Raw genomic sequence first — 19712 nt, forward strand, 5'->3', positions numbered from 1 at the left:
AATCTCCTCCAAGACAAAAACGTTTTTCTTGTTAGGAAAAGAGCGAGAGCGTGCGTTAGTGAACAAACGCAGAGCTGTCTGCCCGCCCCTAGCAGCTGTTAAAATCACCGGGCGGAGGCCCGGTAACATTTTTTGGGGCCTTTAGTTTGAAAAGCGACGCAGCGCCAGTAATTGCTGGCCGCGTCCGGACACGGCGGGCTATCGTGCGCGCCGTCGCCCTTAAAAGAGCCAGCAGGCTCGTCCGACGATAACCGCCTGTCACACGGCGCGTATTCATGCGCGCTCCTTCCCAGAAAACACCCGGCACCGTCGCCGCTTCCAGAGTACTACACGCCCAACGTTAAACGACACAGTGTCCTAAGTCACCGAGACAACCATAACACTAGCAATTGGTAGTACTTCGAGACCAGCTGCACACACATACGGAGTTTTATTGTCGAAAAACGCACCTTCGCCCACGTTCATCGCCTTTTTCAAATTGTCTTTTACAGATTTTATAAATGACTTATTCTGTATGACAATCATAAACATGCTGAAATGGTTACTGTTCTGAAATTACCTTTGACAGTATATAATCATCTGACAGACAGTACCAATTTTGAAAAGCTATACGTCCATAACTTTTAAAGTAACTTAAATATTTACTGAGGACAGCGAAAGAAATTGGGCCGGGAGTATGGTGCAACATACAGGGTGATTGTTATTACCGTTTAAAAACCTCCGAAGCGACGTAGACGACGCTGGGAAAAGTAATTTAATATAACGTGGGGTCGCTAATGTCGGGAAATACTCCGTAAATGGATGACAAATATTGACCACGTGCCATCACCAGATGACATACCTCGCCGCACATGCGCCACTTGAGCGTACTGGTGTGTACAGCCTGATCAGCCCGACGCAAATAAAGTGTTCATGTCAGTGTGGCTCCGGGACTACAAGCGCGACTTAGCGCGTTGGGCTCTGGTTTCGAGTCTCTCGTCTGGCACACAGTTTTTAGTTCCTTTTCGCATTGCAGTATACAATTACACGTCTACATTGAGCTATGATTTAATATTCTATTTACCGGTCTCGCGGTCTCCGCAAATTTATTGTAAAGTACAGTACAACGAAAGCCTACTGTATTGCGTCACAAGTAAATGACTAGAAGCTTCCGAATTTCGCCGTAACCCATAAGCGATGTGCATTCTTTTTACTAAATAATATCTGTAAACAAAAATAAGTGGCAAAAGGAAATAAACACAAAACAAGAACAACTTTTACTTGGTTGCAGCGATGGTAACTTCTACGTTAACAACACATCACATTTACGGAAGGTGTTCAAAATTTGCACAGTTTGCTAGAATGCAAGTATTGCATCATTCAGTCACCCCTTCACGCACAAGCCCAGCCGCCGCACGTGCAGCGAGATACGTCATCTAGTGACGCCACAAGTTCAACATTTCTCATCCATTCTTGGGATCTTTCCCGACATTTGTGACATCAAGTTTCTCATATCAAATTACTTGTCTCAGCATCATCTACGTCACTTCAGGGGTTTTCAAGCGTTAATAAGAATCACCCTCTATATCCCAGAATATAACTTGTTATCACTGCACTAGGCTAAATAGGTGTATAGCTTACTTTAAAATTATGGACGTAAGGTATTATTTTAAAATTGAAAGTCCGCCAGAGGTAACATATTGTCGAAAACAGCTATAGAATAATAAAGATTTTAGCAACTTCATGATTAGTTTAAGTTTAGTTCTGGAGATAAAAATGAAAAAGATCAATCTAATCGTCATTAGGCCAAATACAACTTACAGGATCATTAAAGGATCTGGACGTAATGGATGATTGTGTATATGTAGGATCTCTGATGAAAGAGACAGGAAACTGTGCTAAAGAAATAAAACTACGAATCGTCCTTGGCCGAGCCGCAATCGTTACTACCATTAAGATGTGGCGGAACCGGGCTCGACAATATCCGAAACAACGAAGATGCGCTTGGTGGAATAATTGGTGTTAAAAAAAAAGATTCTAATGGCTCTAAGCACTATGGGACTTAACATGTGAGGTCATTAGTCCCCTAGACTTACAATTGCTTAAACCTAACGAACCTAAGGACATCACGCACACCCATGCCCGAGGCAGGATTCGAACCTGCGACCGAAGGAGCAGCGCGGTTCCGGACTGAAGCTCCTAGAACTGCTCGGCCATAGCGGCCGGCTAATTTCTGTTTCCTGTATTTTTTACGGCTGCGAGACGTGGACCTTGAAAGCCAGTGGCACGAGTCGAACTGATGGCATCGGTATGTGGTGTTTGCGAAAGATGTTACACGTACCACGGACAGAAAGAAGAACAAGTATTTCCATTACAAAATAGGGTAGCACGACAGTAAGATTATTCTCCCGTGTCAGCCAACGATACTTCCAGCTCCTGGGGCATATTTTGGGAAGAGAAAGGGATAGTTTAGAAAAAGACCACCTCGTAAAGCAAAATCGAAGGAAGAAGACCTCGAGGAATGGCAGGAAGTTGGATTAGGCGAAGAAGATTACTGGCCTGCCTCTTCACATTAACATTAAGAAGAACTGAAGATGGCTGTGGATGAAGACTTCCAGCCGAAGATTCAATTACTTTAGAAATGGATGAAGAAGTGAGGTCACGAAAATGAGTAATCCGATTAATGATGACGGTGGGAGTACGGAATAATGTCACCTGTCGTTCACGAGCCGCTGTACGTACACATGCACATACAGGGTGTTTCAAAAATGACCGGTATATTTGAAACGGCAAGAAAAACTAAACGAGCAGCGATAGAAATACACCGTTTGTTGCAATATGCTTGGGACAACAGTACATTTTCAGGCGGACAAACTTTCGAAATTACAGTAGTTACAATTTTCAACAACAGATGGCGCTGCAAGTGATGTGAAAGATATAGAAGACAACGCAGTCTTTGGGTGCGCCATTCTGTACGTCGTCTTTCTGCTGTAAGCGTGTGCTGTTCACAACGTGCAAGTGTGCTGTGGACAACATGGTCTATTCTTTAGAACAGAGGATTTTTCTGGTGTTGGAATTCCACCGCCTAGAACACAGTGTTGTTGCAACAAGACGAAGTTTTCAACGGAGGTTTAATGTAACCAAAGGACCGAAAAGCGATGCAATAAAGGATCTGTTTGAAAAATTTCAACGGACTGGGAACGTGACGGATGAACGTGCTGGAAAGGTAGGGCGACCGCGTACGACAACCACAGAGGGCAACGCGCAGCTAGTGCAGCAGGTGATCCAACAGCGGCCTCGGGTTTCCGTTCGCCATGTTGCAGCTGCGATCCAAATGACGCCAACGTCCACGTATCGTCTCATGCACCAGAGTTTACACCTCTATCCATACAAAATTCAAACGCGGCAACCCCTCAGCGCCGCTACCATTGCTGCACGAGAGACATTCGCTAACGATATAGTGCACAGGATTGATGACGCCGATATGCATGTCGGCAGCATTTGGTTTACTGACGAAGCTTATTTTTACCTGGACGGCTTCGTCAATAAACAGAACTGGCGCATATGGGGAACCGAAAAGCCCCATGTTGCAGTCCCATCGTCCCTGCATCCTCAAAAAGTACTGGTCTGGGCCGCCATTTCTTCCAAAGGAATCATTGGCCCATTTTTCAGATCCGAAACGATTACTGCATCACGCTATCTGGACATTCTTCGTGAATTTGTCTTTAATTTCCTGAATGAATATTTCGATGATCGTGTGATTGCTTTGGGCTATCCGAAACATACAGGAGGCGGCGTGGATTGGCCTCCCTATTCGCCAGACATGAACCCCTGTGACTTCTTTCTGTGGGGACACTTGAAAGACCAGGTGTACCGCCAGAATCCAGAAACAATTGAACAGCTGAAGCAGTACATCTCATCTGCATGTGAAGCCATTCCGCCAGACACGTTGTCAAAGGTTTCGGGTAATTTCATTCAGAGACTACGCCGTATTATTGCTACGCATGGTGGATATGTGGAAAATATCGTACTATAGAGTTTCCCAGACCGCAGCGCCATCTGTTGTTGAAAATTGTAACTACTGTAATTTCGAAAGTTTGTCTGCCTGAAAATGTACTGTTGTCCCAAGCATATCGCAACAAACGGTGTATTTTTATCGCTGCTCGTTTAGTTTTTATTGCCGTTTCAAATATACCGGTCATTTTTGAAACACCCTGTACATACTCCGTAAAGCTGCACGGTGGAGGGTAAGTTAAACCACCGCTCATCATTTCCTTTGCTCTTCCATTCGCATATGGACTGAGGGAAAAACTACCTATATTCTATCATCCGCGCCCTGTTTTCCCTTATCTTGCCTTCGCGGTCCTTACATAAGAGGCGCGTTGCTGGCAATAGAAGCGTTCTGCAGTCTGTTGGATATGTCAGTTCTCTAAACTTCCTTAACAGTGTTTAGCGATAATCTCAGTTTCCTTCCAGGGATTCCCATTTGATTTCACGGAACATTTTCGTAATACACTTGTGTTGGTCGAATCTACACATTACAAATCTAGCAGCAGGTCTCTAACTTGCTTCAGTGTCTAATCTTTTAATCCAACCTTGCGAGAATTCCAAACACTCGATCATTACTTACGAATGAGTCACACCTGTGTTCTATATGCGGTTTCCTTTATAGATAAGGTGCTCTTTCTTAGAATTCTTCCGATAAATCGGAGACAATCACTCGCCTACCCTACAACCGACCTTCCGTGCTCGACCCATTCCACTTCGCTTCGCAATGTTGCACGAAGATATTTAATCAAGTTTACTGTGTCAAACAGCACACTACTAATCCTGTTTTCGAACTTCACAGTGTTTTTCCTCCTACTCACCGTGCATTAACTTGTATTGTTCCACATTTACAGCAAGCTGCCGTTCATCATACCAAACAGAAACTCTTTTTGAGTCAACCTGTTTTCTCGTACACTTATTCAACGACGAAACTTTCAGTAAACTGGAGAATATCGTCGGTCGCACCCGAACCTCTCCTACCCTCTTTTCACAGTCGCTGTGTAATATAACCATTGATGTAGCAGAACTGATACAACAGTCTTTCGCGAACATTGTTCATTTTAAATTAATTCCAGTGGGTTACGCCGAGGGAATTAGATTTGGAAATGGAACAGTAGACGATACGGCGTAACGTAGCTGGTTGACGCTTAGGTAGTTGTGAGATTTGCTTCCGTGGCCTTGACGCAGAGCAGATCACGTTCTCACGCTGGGGAATGTGTCTTTCTATGCCGGCTGACTATTGCAGCCCTAGACTCACGCGTACGCTTTTCAGATCGACTAAAGCAGAGACTAACAGGCAAATGAATACAGACCTTTGCCATACACCAGTCAAAATGAAATTTTATAGAGCCTCTCAAAATCTCAACAGTTAACTGTTTTACTAGTATCAGTGTCATTTTTCAAGTAATTTAAAAAAATATTTAAAATTACCTAAAAATTAAACATTTATAACTTCTCATTGCATTCAACATTCAAACACTTCCGTATTGTTTTATAAATACATCAGATGATGACAAACTCGTTACTTAGTCACCAAAGTAATTGACGTTATGTTAAACAGCACAATTTACATTAAGTTCTTCAGCTTACAGAAATTAATTTTTTTTTCAGTATATTTAATATTATTATTTTGGACTATTACACTGTCCGAGTGAATGAGGAAATGAATGTGGCTTAATTGTAAAGCCAGAATCATTGACATAGGGAATTAATAAGTGTGAGAAAGCGTGAAAATACGATTGTGCAGGGTTAATGAAAGTCTCATACACGGGTGAAAGCTAACAGTAAAGCAGCCAGCTTTTGGTAATGTATAACATATAATTTACTTCAGTCCTTCAGACGATTAAAGATGGGGTTAATTTGCTTTTAGGGAATGTGTTATTATGGAATTTATATAAACTGATTTCAGAACGGAGATTCGATCAAAGAGGGAAGGTCCCGGCGTTATGTGAATCGAAACAGGGAACTGGTCGGCTGCTACGGTATTCAACCAGTCCGAAGAGAGATCTTTGGCGTGCTTTAGTACTGGGGACAGGGTGGGGGTGGGGGGGGGTGAGGGGTTCTCATGTGAGTTGCCAGGAGTCCGTGGTCAGCTCTTGTAACGAGAGTTCATTGAAACTGAGTAACAGTGAGAATCAGGTTTATGAATAAATGTTTATGAAATAAATGTTTATGAATAAATGCTTGTGATCATTCGTAACTGACCACTACAAACAGCTTTATGTGGGAACTGAGACTACCGAAGGATACACATTCCTCGTGGCGAGCTGTGCAAACGTAACCGCGAATTTCCAGAGCACAACGGCGACGGTCTGTACAATATCTGTTCGAGCATTCAGAACTATGGAATAAATGGTTCAAATGGCTCTGAGCACTATGGGACTTAACATCTGAGGTCATCAGTCCCCTAGAACTTAGAACTACTTAAACCTAACTAACCTAAGGACATCACACACATCCATGCCCGAGGCAGGATTCGAAACTGCGACCGTAGCGGTCGCGCGGTTCCAGACTGTTGCGAACTATGGAATACAGCGTGTTTTTACAACTGATTATTACCTGCTGAAAAGTATGGATGTTTCAGAGTTCGGTCTGAGTGAAAACGTTAAACTGGGCACTAGAGAGGGTGACTGTGCTGTGGATTACTACAAACTGTCTTTATTTTCGCCTGATCATTTCGAGAACTGTATGATAGGATGGACTTTGTAGCCAATTGCGTGTACACAAAGTGACTATGCATATCGAATGTTTTAATGTAATAACTTTTATGCGTTTAATTGCTTCAGACAGATTTGGTAAAATTAAGTCACTTCCACATCATCATATAGTTAAGTGCAGATGAGCTAATTATATTACAGTTTTTCTTCGCTCAGTAACATTGATGTCACTTCAGGATAGGCCGTGTTTTTGCAGAACCAATTAAGGTGAGTTCTTTCGATGTTAGTGGGATGGCAAAAAGTAAACGCACCATCGCAATGAGTTTTACTGTTGGTGCAGCAACATGACTGGGAAAAGAGAAAAAAATCTGTTAGTCTGGAACACACATTTCCGTTTTAGTGGAGTGTAGCCTTTTATGGAGATGAAATGTGGATGATAACAGCACGACGCGTCAATAAAATTTTTCTTCGTTTGTGACCGCATTGTTAATACGTAAAACACGCTGAAGAAAGTCACTTGCAACAGTGACCGAAACGTCGGTAGTTTTACACGTTGACAATGCGGTCAAAAACCCAGAAAAAATTTTATTGTCTGTGACAATGGGCGCGCAAGCCTACGTTCATAGTACAACGTGTGTCCCTGACGAAAGAATACAATTAACTGGCCAGTCACGATACCTTAATGCGGCTGAAAAGTCTTGTGCTTTCTGGGAACTTCTTTGGGAAAAGGAGCGTCAACAAAGCCACTAGATTTTGAAAAAATGTAAAATAGGAGTATCAGAGAACATTGACGAAAGTTTATTTCTCTATCTTCAACGAAACAGGAGAATGAAATAATACTGTTACGTCTGCAGAACGGAACTACAAACATCTTTTTCGACTAATTACTCAACTTCTTATCCACAACTTCAATGAGAGATGGCACAGTTTAGAAAACGCGCAAACCCAGTGTTGTCACTTACCCGTTCTCTGTCCTGCCTTGTGGATAGTCAAACAAAATTATGTAAACTGTAAACAAACTTCGCTTTTAGGACAAGTATCATTCAGACAAAAAGAGATAATGTTTAAAACAGACACCGTAATGAAACGATGAAAATTTGTTGCAGTAAATGCCACTTTTAGGAAAGAAAGAAACTGATTAGAGCAAAAAATGGGAGCATTCGAACTTAATACGGTTTGAGGAACCATTCCAGAATTCGCCTGATGTGACTTGGGAAAACCATGGTAAGCTTCGATCAGGGTGGCCGAATGGAGATGTCAAACCCATATCCCAGTCAGTCCGAATTCTGTGTCTTAATTATGTTGCAGATTCACTCATTTCATATCTCGTAAAGTACTGTGATTTTTTTAAAAAGGAACGTCTTGGTTTTTATAACTGTCTCAGATTTTTTTCAACTATCGTTTTGACACGTAGTCGTGGGTTTGATTATGTTGTTTACGAAATAGTTGTATTTATTACTGTCAGTTCTCTTTGCCTTTAACAAACTGCTGAAAATAAGTCACTACTATGCGCGATAAGAAGACAGCGCAGCGTAACTGCAACATCACGTCTGGCAGTTCCGTTTAGAGCTTATAATTACATTTGAAGGGAAATTACAGTTAATAAAGAATTAAAACCCTCATTACCACAGGTAGGTCTCATGCATGCAATAGGAAATGAATCCGGAAGCGTGGTGAGGCAGGAGCGAGGACAGCTGCTTGCAATACATTAGTTTCACGCGCTTCGTTCCGTTCCCCGCTGTTTGTTCTAGCTGCTAGCACCGGCCCGCCGCGAGAAAACGCTAATTCGCAAACATTACGTCCTCGACTGGTGAGAACAGGAAAGTCACGGCGACTAAAAAGGACGGTCCCTCTTTCGTAGTCGTCACTGTACCTTCTTGTGGCGGGTATAAACATGTTTTTACTACGATGCGCATAAAATTTTCATTGTGTTACAATAGGTGGCGCTGCTACGCTGGGCAAAAGGGATTTCAAGTGTGGAGAGGACTCCAGTACAAGATACAAGAAAACCATTTTGTTTAAGCTGGGAAGAGTCGACAGTATCATGCGCGTCTCTCAAAGAAAACAGGCCGCCATATGCGCAAATGAGTCATAATCATAAGATGATGCATTTGCAAACTGCAGCGAAAAAGACTTCTTAACAAAACCGATCGCCAAGTTTAATTGAAGAACAGCAGCAGCAGCGACTAGAAACCGAAAATAGAAGATTTTTTCGTGTTGTGCCGTACAAGAACAATGTGACTGTATGCGTTTTTATATAGGCATAGTAACTGGAACTGTTTAATTTCATTATGTCTGTAGAACGCTGCGAATGACATTATAGTCACTTTCGGGACTATACCTATTCATCTCCACTGAACTAGGTGTGTTTTACGTAAGATGCATTCCGTAAGGGTGACTCATTCTTGAGTGGTATAAGGAAATGCGCTTTATATAAGGTACTCAAAGTGAACTCTGGACATGAGAAACTCGCCTGTTAAAAATAAAATGCTCGCGCGTTATCACATCAACAGTGTTTATTGTTGACCTAGGTAGTTTATGTCTATTATAAATGCTTTCTACTGAACGTAATGGCCGCAACGTCCAGAACGTACTCATACACTAACTTTATACGACAGCAGTAACACGAAAGAGAGATCACTTTGACAGTAATATTAGGCCGACTTCCGTAAGTGCATCACCGTTACATTACCAACTAGTTATATTTATCGTTGGTTTTTTCGCCAGTGGTAACAAAACGCTTAATTTAATGGCTACCAACGTATGTGACAAGTGACAGTGAACGGGAAGAAGACTAAAAGAGGCTAAATTATTCAAAAAGTGAAACAGAATTCCAATATTTCATTACAAAACTTGCGCTAAAGATAGAAGAAAACGAAACGCTTTTAGAAATCCGGACGCCAGCGCATAAACTTTATAAATCTGCATTATTAGTTCACTACTTCATGACTATTCCAATGTTAGGACAATTACTGCTGTACTACGTTCCCATAGTGTCCCGGGCAATTCTTACAGCTCTAACATTTCATACAGGGTTTAATTTTTCCATTCTGTATAGGTCTGTTTGAGGTCAGAGATTATAAGTTTATGATACAATTTTTACTGCATCAGTCATTTTCTACTTAATTTAATAACGCAGCGCATCTTGGCGGCAGGCTGCCATCATAATGTGCAAATAATTCTCATCACACTTCAGATTACTGCACATGTAACTATAATGTACCTGATGATTGCAGCATGCTGCCGGAACATTCCGTGGCAATAAATGTTAGTAAAAACTAACTGAAGCAGTAAAAATTACGTCATAAATGGTTACGTAATAATAATATCGTGTGGCTCAATAACTGTTTGCAAGTCTTTCAACCGGACACTATTTCAGCGACTTTCGCATCCCTATTTCACCACAGTTACCCAACTGGAGAAAGGGGACCTACAGTTTTACTAGGAATACGAACCAAGTGTGGTTTCAGGCAGCTCTTCATGCGGTTGAGAGGCGAACTCTGTATGAAGGCGGACTGAAAAATTTCCATGGTTCAACCAGGATTAGAAACCGTGACCTCTCGCTTTCCAAGCACGCGGTTTACCGCCAGACCACAAGGCATGACATATACAGCTTTTACAAATATCGAAGGAAGGACGATTGAGTTTTTGCCTCTCGCTCGTTATTGCGTTATTATAGAGACGGGTCTTAAGCTCGAATGGGACAGGCGTGGAATGGGGAAATGCTGAAGTCCTTTTCAAAGGAAGTAACGTTTCAAGCTGTTTAGGGAAACAATGTTTACCTTAAATCTGAATGATCCAACAGAGATTTGAAACCCATTCTTACCGGATGCGAGTCAGAGCGTTACAGATGCGCCACCTGTTTTGGAGGAAATATCGAATCTTGATGATAGTTCGTAAGTACTAAAATCTGATTGACTCTCACAACAGCTTTACATCAAAACACAAAAGCAAATACGTGCTTTTTTTTTTCTTCGAATAATCCTTCGGTGTACTTTAACGACCTTCTACATCTCTTGAAATGTACGACAGAGTAATATATATTTAATAATATTTGCCTCGAAAGGTTTACAAACTTGAGCAGAGAATATATTAAATATCGAGCTCAAGTCTACCAGCATACGTCAGTTTCATCTTTATAGCCAAGAAAAACTGAGCTGAATTTGGCCCACTTTTAACGCACTTTCTGCCATTCCTTACGAAAGCTATAATAAATAATTACGAGAGGTGCGTTTTTAAAGACATATCGACATGGCCTGAGACTAAGCTATCACTGATTACAACTTTCAGGTTACGAAAATTTTTACTAGGAGTATGCTGCTTTCACTAGTAACATAACACTTTTTTGTTTCAGTAACTTAATTTTAAATGTCTAAGTTGACGCTTTCCGCCGTAACGTCTGCTTCAATTAGTCACACAGTTGTCTGTTTAACGAGAGCAGCGTCTCAGATGAAATTAAGTGACAAATAAAGATTTATTTTGGATTACACTCATTTGGTCGCGAAATATTAGTCTTCTGCATTGATTAAAAACATTTTAAGTGGAAGTGAAAATAAGGAAGTTTCTCGCCAATGCAGAAAACAAAAAATGTACAAATGAAAGTAACAAATAAAACTACTTTAACTGTTCGTTAATTTCGTTTGAGATGCTTTTCTCGTAAAACTTTCTCGTTCTGTCTACTGCTGGGTGATAAACGACTGAAGACTAGTAAAACATTGTCTTGTCTTTAAAAAGTGATATATCTCTCTACTCATTGTTTCAAGTTTCCAGAAGTTGTTATAAAAGAAACGGCAGACGTTTCGATATGTCAGAAGAGTAAACAAGATACTAACTCAGTTATGATTATCAATTTTCTCGATTTCCTTAATCGTTTCCTCTCAATTACCTCAACCGTTTCTTGACACCAAGTATATTGTGCCAAGATCACGATCGTAATAGTGAAACAATCAGGATATTGACTATGAACTACGTACAGTATGACAAAATGAAACTGCTACCAGATGACTAATGCCGACGGACTTTCGTGTCTCCGCATTACAACTTTATTGTTCTTGAAATTACTCCATGCCGTCTGCAACTCATGAACTTTCGTCTCTTTATACATTCTTGCACAATTTCTGGCTTAGGCCAATTTCATGTACCCTGTTAATTTCTCATAAAAACGATATTAGATCTCTAGTAGATCGTTTACAATTAAAGCTAAAAGCAGTAACTAAACAGAACATAGATTTCGTTAGGTGCAGTTAATTAGTGGGTATATGCATTCATTGTTTATTTGGTCATCAAAATTCTGCGATGACATATATTTTCTACTCTTCTGTTGTGTGTGTTTCATATGAAGCTCGCCATTTACCCTAATACTTCTGTGAGGAAACTCATGTGTATGATTGAAAGCTTTCAACTACCACGATTCACATGGTAGCTCGAGAGATAAACGACAGTTTGTGTGAAGAGGCTCTTTGCATACGCCGTATTCTGTGTTCTGTTTAGTCACGGATTTTATCTTTCACCACAAGCGATATGCTGAAGATTTAGATTGTTTTCGGAAAAAAACTGTTGACCGGATTCTTGAAAATGGTCTAAAGGTCGAAATAACGCAATAGTGCATAAATATAAAATGACAGTTTTTTTCATCATAAACCAAGTTCTCCGAAAACCTGCCAATGTGCCATAATAATTTAAATAATAAAACTCTGCACCAGTCACGTTTCTTCATGCTTTGCATGATGCGCTTCAGGAATATGTTCCCACTTTCGGGTGCTGTGTGATTTTACGCAAGAACCGTATGTGATATCTGCGAGCGTATTCTTCAGCTTCTCTTGTCCTGCAGTCGTACTTTTATGGATGTAAGATGTTGAGCCTCCTTCACAGCGCAGAATTTCACAAACATATGAATAGTTATTGGCACTGTTTTCTGTAGGCATCACATACTGAAGTAAACTACCGCAAGATCTGAAAATGGGAATAAATTCTTGCCTCACTCGGTCTAGGAATGAAAACCTGTAATTAGTGCAGTATTTTATTATTATCTGAATCAATGAAATTCAGCAGTTCAAGGTGGCATGGAGTCACTTAAGAAATTCAGGGTGGCTGTACACCCGACTTCGACGAAACTCATCAACTTTATTAGGCCTTTAAGGATACATCTCGGCCTCAGATTAAGTGCGTCGGTTTTCTGCGATCATCTCCCATTACAGTTCTGTGTGCTGATAAACTTGAAAAATCGTTCACATGTGAATTTACACGATTACTCAGCAATACACTGTTGTTTTAGAGAGGGCCCGCAGAACTATGTTTAGAAATGTATATTGGGAAACGTTTCCTTGCGAGCTCACATTTCTCTTATTTTAATACGATGGTCTTTTCTTCGTACGTTGGTGAGAATCAAAATACATTATGATTTGGGGAAGAAAGTCAGTGATTCACAATTGTGAAAAGATCTAGTCGCAAGAAAAAATGCCATTGTTTTAGTTATTGCGACTCCAAGTCATTTACGTATCCGTGTCTCTGTCTTCTATAATGCGACGATAAACAATGAGCTGTCTGTCTGAAATTTTTCGATGTTCTCCGTCGGTCTTGTATGGCAATGATACCGTACCGCGCAGCATTACTACAGCAGAGTACGGATAAGTGCAGTGGCTCTTGGGTAGATTTGGTGCATCTTGTAAATGTTCTGCCAACAAAACACAGTCTTTGTTCTCCTTTCCTATATTTTCTGTATGACAATTCCAATTTTCGCTGTTCGTAGTTACGATCGATGGGCATTTAGTTGACTCTTTAAATTTGTATGATTTGTCGTTCAACCTGAAATTTAACGGCACTGTTTTTCGGCTCGTGTGAAGAACCTCACACTTCTCGATGCTTAAGGTCAGTTACCACTTTTCTCACCATGCACATAACTTGGCTAAGTCATTATGTAACTCGTTTTGATCTTCTGAACACCTCGCTAGAAGGTAAACGGCAGCATTATCTGCCGCAAATCTAAGAGCGCTGCTCAGATTGTGTCCTAAGTGGTTATTAAGAACAGCAGAGGGCCTATAACTGTTCCTTAGTGAAGTACAGACGTAAGTTCGATTTCAATAGACGACTCCCCGTCAGTTACTAACAAACAGTGACCTTTCTGATAGTAAATCAGGAATCCATTCGCACAACTAAGGGAAAAACGCGGCAGGTGGCGACAAATGAAGGCCAGTGGGGCCCCGCCGTTAGTCCCGGATAGTTGCGAACACAGACCGCTGTCCTCGAGCACACGGCGAATAGTGCGCTTGGCATGCGCCAGGGAGCCGTGGTGTCGCTTCGCCTTCCAAGTCACGTATCCTCGGCTCTGCGTCGGCCATCCTGCCTCTCGCGCCGTGCCGCCGACTGGCCGAAAGAGTCACGAGCGCCTCACAACGGGAACCTCTCTGCAGGCGTCGAGACAATATACCCGCATCTGTTCTGTTTGTGTGTGTCCGTGTCGGCAGCGCGTTTGAGCTCCGAAGGTCGGGACCTGGGCAGGCGCGCTCGTGGCTCGTACGACGCGGGAAGTTCGGGACGCGATGGCCGGTGGGTGTAACCTTAGAGCGGCTGTCCTCTCGCCGGTCGGGTTTCATCGGCACGACAGGTGCGCCATGAGTGCGGCCACTCGCAGAAATTGAGAGCCCTGGACGAAGGCACCAGCCTAGCTCAGCAGCGGGGCGCAATTCCGCCAAGAAGGCGCATACCGGCCCGCTTCCTAAACGAGATCGTAGTTCCTCATCGGCAGCTAAGGAGTGTTATCTATCTTCGTTGTGTCGAGTTCCTTAATAGCAGTAATAATTGGTAGCACTCACCCACATAAAGCGTACCTAACAGGTTTCAACAGTGCGTTTCGAGGGACATGTTATCATCATCAGGTTGTCATCACTCAGCCAATATGGTTACAACTCTAAATCTCTACTGACCGTATGTGTCTAGTGATGGCAACTAAATGAAGATAGCGTTGTCTCTCCTAAAGAGCTGATGAACTGTGTCAAGTACGATTAAAGTGCTTGCGTACTACCAATTATTACTCATAAAGTATAACAACTGCCACCTCTCATCCGAATAATGCCAACTATTGTACTTTCTACACACTCATAACTTTTGTCAAGCACCCGTAACTAGCTACTTTTCGAGCGACGCAAGCCCTAAGCTAAAGCATACATGATCGTTCAAAAGGTAAATTAGCTTACGTAAGGTGCAACCTGTTTGGACTATTCTGAGCAGAAAAAAAATCTCATAAAATTAATTCGCTACTCTCAGCACTTTCCGAGAGACAGCTGTCTGAAACTAGCGGAGGACAGAATCTGCAGTTCCTGCTAGACAACTTGGAGGTTGTTCCTTGTACAACAAGAACTAGATTGGACTTACTACGGCATAGAACCTATGGTGCTCGTCGTGACCAATGCCACGGTGCTTCAGTGGAGCCTATCCTGGTGGCTCGATCGGTCACGCGGTTACCAAGGTCAGCCGTCCTTTCTGGGCATGATTATTGTATTGTGGTCGTGGGAAAACTAAAATCTTCCGGAAGAATGTGCAGACAAGGAGGGAATTACTCGTCATCGAATTAAATCCTATAGATACGGTAAAGAAGGATGTGGAAACAGCATCCACGAATAACACACCTGTCTGGACGAGATGCGAATTGCACCGAGGCAAAGTGCAGATCAGGAAAAAACTGCTCGTTGGCGAATTAAACGCTACAGATACGTCAAAGATAGCTGTGGAAGACAGCTTCCATGAAAAACACATCTGTCTAGACGAAATGCGAATTGCACTACCGACTATGGCGGACTGATTCTCAACTACGAAGGAAAATTGGCTTCGAATCACATGAAGCAACGAACTGACAACTGACAGCTACTTCCACCGTTCACAACCCTGACTGTTTTAAACAGCTATATCTTCGCAAACATTGAGAATAGATGCCAAAGTTTACGCGACGTTCCCCTTGAGAGACACACTGTCCTCCTTAACATTGTTGGTTTGTTTTTAAATCAAGCATGTCTGTTTAGCTCTGCCTGTTCTTTCCAGTAACATTCATCCGTGGGGCAGTTGGTGTATTTACATTTGGAACTCACAGCGAATCGTGTGTTACGGAGAACAAAGTTGGACTATTAACAAATATCTTCTCTCCTATTACACCTGAAAATGGTAAGCAAGAAAAACATGCACGCTCTACAAAAACCCCAAATACCATTTACCGTCATACGGTGCAGGGTGCGTGTCGGAGGATGCAATAGGCTTCTTGATGGGTAGTGAAACACAGTTATCGTAAGCCTCTTCGTGCTGCAAAATGTTTTATCTGCAGCCTCTCCAGTCGCTGGAGCTCGACGAGCGCCGATATGACGCTATCGCGCTGATCATACAAACCGGTAACGAATCTGTCAGTTCTTCTCTTTCAATTTCCCAGTTAATCCAACTTTTAAACGATCGCAAGCTGATGAATAGTGCTCGAACATCAGTCGGATGTGAGCCTGGTAGGCCGGTTACCCGCGCCTGCGTTTGTAAATCTTGCTACGCATTTGATATAAGCTAGCTAAGGTTTGTACACTCTTATCAGTTTGTCACAGCACTTGCACTCGGGAAGTTTGAAGGAGGAAACAAATGGAGGGTCTTACCTGATTCCAGTAGTCCTCGAGAGAAGGTTGCGCCGAAAAGTATCCAGTGTCGTGGATATCCTGCAGTTCCCTGAAGATATTTCCGCACGGTAAGATATCCATCTTGGCCGCAGTATATGAGAACAAACTTGAAACTAACGAAGGGCCAACCAAAAAAACTAAAACAACAGTCGAGTTAAAAAACAATCACTGTGTGTGTCGTGGCTGAACACTGTGGCGATGGTCGGTCTTCGGAAGGCAACGACACGGCGGCGTGCGATGCTGGGGCCAGAGGGAGAGACAGATAAACAGGAAGCGTCGCGCCTCTGCGGCCGATGCCGGTGCACGCTGAGAGGAGAACAACAACAACAACAAGTGGAAGAAGAGCAGCGGCTGCAGCAGGAGGCGTGGGCGGGGAGGCCGACGGCACAGCACACGCGCGGCTCGGCTTCACTCGCGACTCGGCAGCGGCGAGCACATGGCGCTCTCGGCACGGCTGCGTATCGGCGGTGGCGGCGGTCTCGCTCGTGTGGCGGAGCACGTCTACGCTGGCGGGCCGGCGAGCGGCGACTGTCCGCTTGGCAGCCGCGCCGCCAGCCGCCAGGCGGCAGCACTGCGTGCGCCACGCGCCGCCATGACACACGGCGGCCGGCAAGCGTCGCGCCGTCAGCTGACAGCCGCCGCAGCACGGCGTGCCCCACAACAGCCGCGTTCCTGGGGCCAGCCGAAGCGCAAATCCGGCACACAGTAACCGCGCAGGTGATGACGAGCGTACGAATTCAGACACACAGCACACAAATCTGAACCAGAAGCATTCACAACAAACGAGTCATATCCTGACGCCTATTAGTGGACATCAATATGGGATGTGTCCACTATCCGCCTTTATGAATGTCTGAACTTTCCAGGGGACACTTCCAGTGATGTGTCTGAATGTTTGGGGAGGAATGGCAGTCCTTTCTTCCTCAATTCACCTAGGTGTTAAAATTACGAACAACTTCAGTTGGAAAGACCACATAGATAATATTGGGAAGGCGAGCCAAAGGTTGCGTTTCATTGGCAGGACACTTAGAAGATGCAACAAGTCCACTAAAGAGACAGCTTACACTACACTCGTTCGTCCTCTGTTAGAATATTGCTGCGCGGTGTGGGATCCTTACCAGGTGGGATTGACGGAGGACATTGAAAGGGTGCAAAAAAGGGCAGCTCGTTTTGTATTATCACGTAATAGGAGGGAGAGTGTGGCAGATATGATACGCGAGTTGGGATGGAAGTCATTAAAGCAAAGACGTTTTTCGTCGCGGCGAGATCTATTTACGAAATTTCAGTCACCAACTTTCTCTTCCGAATGCGAAAATATTTTGTTGAGCCCAACCTACATAGGTAGGAATGATCATCAAAATAAAATAAGAGAAATCAGAGCTCGAACAGATAGGTTTAGGTGTTCGTTTTTCCCGCGCGCTGTTCGGTAGTGGAATGGTAGAGAGATAGTATGATTGTGGTTCGATGAACCCTCTTCCAAGCACTTAAATGTGAATTGCAGAGTAATCATGTAGATGTAGAAGTGCTGAAACTGAGAATGAAATGATATTGGTGTTATGTACTACTTTGCACGCAACGGTAAGGAGAGGTGGGCTACAGATGGTGCAGCAGCTGTCGTCGATGATAAGCTAGGCAGCAGCAGGTTTTCCCAAACGTCGCGAAGGAACTACTAAAGAACAAACAGCAGTGAAGTCCCGCTATTGCAAGCTGAAGAGCGTCGTGCAGTGTGAGACTCCTGCTACTTACGCACTAGCGAACTATCGGAGGCTGACTAAGACTACAGTCTGTGACTGAGACTCTGCCGTGTAGCTACCCCGACCGTCCTATAATCGCGGCGGCAGAGAGAGTTCGATAGTCACAGCCGCCAAGGCGTGGGTCAGTGGGCACACAACAATGGATCCACTGGATCCCCGTCGACCCCTGTCGGCGTTTGCCGGAAAAGTGCGCTTCTGTTACCAACTGTGAGACGCCGGTGAGGGTGGTATTGATCTATGATGCCACAGTTGGACTTTGGGGTCGGGAGTGAAGTCGTTGTTCTAACTCATCCCAAAGGTGCTCCATTGCGTTCAGGTCAGGACTGGGCAGGCTAGTCAGCTTCGGGAGTGCTACTGCGCACAAGCTATTCCCTCACAGATCCTTCTTCATGACAGGGTGCACTGTCATACTGATACACCCGTCGTCTCCAACGTATTCCTCTACCGTACGCAGTGCACCCCCATACCTTAACACCACATCCTCTGTACTTCACTATTGGTACTACACATAACGTTCACCAGACATTCGCCAAAACCAAACCCTTCAATCAGACTGCTACAGTGTAGAGCGTGATTCATCCCTCCAAAGCACACGTTTTCAGTCATCCAGTACCCAGTGGTGTCGCTCTTTGCACCCACCTCAAACGACGCTTAACATTGACAACAGAAATATGTGGCTTATGACGAGGTGCTCCAACCTTGTACCCCATTATGTAGTAACTCCCTACGCATACACATTGTGTTACACGGACAGATGATAACGCCTTGGAACTAATGAGTGATTTCTTCTGCTGGTTTCATGCGATTTTTTACAACCACAGTCCGCAGTGCTCGACGGTGCGTGACTGTCAGTAAATGAGGTCTGAGCCGTCGATGATACTTTTGTGTTGGCAGAAGAGCCAACACCGTGTTACGAGTGGAGGCCGAAGTGCAGGCGTTTTAGCTCACGCAGGCTGGCGTGAGGAGGGAAAAACCATATTGACGTGAGGTCTGGAACATGACAAGGAATGAGAATTCAGAAAGCGGACGTAATTAGTTTCGGCTATGCTAAACTGTCGTCTCTGCAAATGAGAGCGTATGTAGACAGTGAACCATCGCTAGCAAAGTCGGCTGTACAACTGGGGCGAGTGCTAGGGAGTCTCTCTAGACTAGACCTGCCGTGTGGCGGCGCTCGGTCTGCAATCACTGATAGTGGCGACACGCGGGTCTGACGTATACTAACGGACGGCAGCCGATTTAAAGGCTACCACCTAGCAAATATGATGTCTGGCGGTGGCACCACACTACAGTTCCTTCGCGTCTCTACTTCCTAGTCTCGTCAGCGACAGTCGATTTGGGCAGCTGTAGAACGCTTGCTATCTAGCTATGGATTTGTTACTCAGGTGACAACCAATGAATAGCCCACTTATTTTGGAGCCATCACATGGAAATTGTTTTGGAGAAGGCGAACGAAAGATGTTCTTTTTTATTGGCCTAACAGCAGATGCAACATATCAATTAAAGAGCAGCCTACACTAGGCTTGTCCGCCGTCTGCTGCCTGGTATGGGATCCGTACCGGAGAACATTGACGGAGGAGATCGAGAAAGTACAAAGAAGGGCGGCTCCTTTTGTATTATCGTGAAATACGGGACAG

This window comes from Schistocerca cancellata, chromosome 5 (assembly GCF_023864275.1).
Source record: "Schistocerca cancellata isolate TAMUIC-IGC-003103 chromosome 5, iqSchCanc2.1, whole genome shotgun sequence".
Taxonomy (NCBI): Eukaryota; Metazoa; Arthropoda; class Insecta; order Orthoptera; family Acrididae; genus Schistocerca; species Schistocerca cancellata.